Source organism: Pygoscelis adeliae, unplaced genomic scaffold (assembly GCF_000699105.1).
Source record: "Pygoscelis adeliae isolate BGI_AS28 unplaced genomic scaffold, ASM69910v1 Scaffold544, whole genome shotgun sequence".
In the NCBI taxonomy this organism is placed as follows: domain Eukaryota; kingdom Metazoa; phylum Chordata; class Aves; order Sphenisciformes; family Spheniscidae; genus Pygoscelis; species Pygoscelis adeliae.
The window spans coordinates 314,124-314,393 of NW_008824715.1; the positions used below are offsets into that span (position 1 = coordinate 314,124).

The following is a 270-nucleotide window of genomic DNA, read 5'->3' on the forward strand; positions in this document are numbered from 1 at the left end:
AAAGGTCTTGTCAATACAAGTACCAGTGCTTCAACTAGATCATTCAAGGCTTGTGAAATTATATATTTTGGGGTGGTCCATATTTTGGGGTCTTGGCCCTCATGTGTCTCGGTGGCATGAGAGCTCTGCACCGGCTTCTGTGTCCTGGGCAAGAGGTGTTTCAGGCACTGCATCTCTCCTGCTCTGTGGGGGCTTTGTCTTCTCTGCACTGGCTCTGCTGGTGAGCCCGGATGCATGGTCTGTGGGCACTCCTCCTGTTCCTGAGAGCTA

At 51.9% G+C, this 270-nt stretch overlaps 1 protein-coding gene across 1 annotated transcript in view; it reads left to right on the forward strand.

Moving 5' to 3' along the window:
* The window catches only part of FARP2 (FERM, RhoGEF and pleckstrin domain protein 2), an 80,486-nt gene that overhangs the window by 37,338 nt on the left and 42,878 nt on the right, over positions 1 to 270 (forward strand).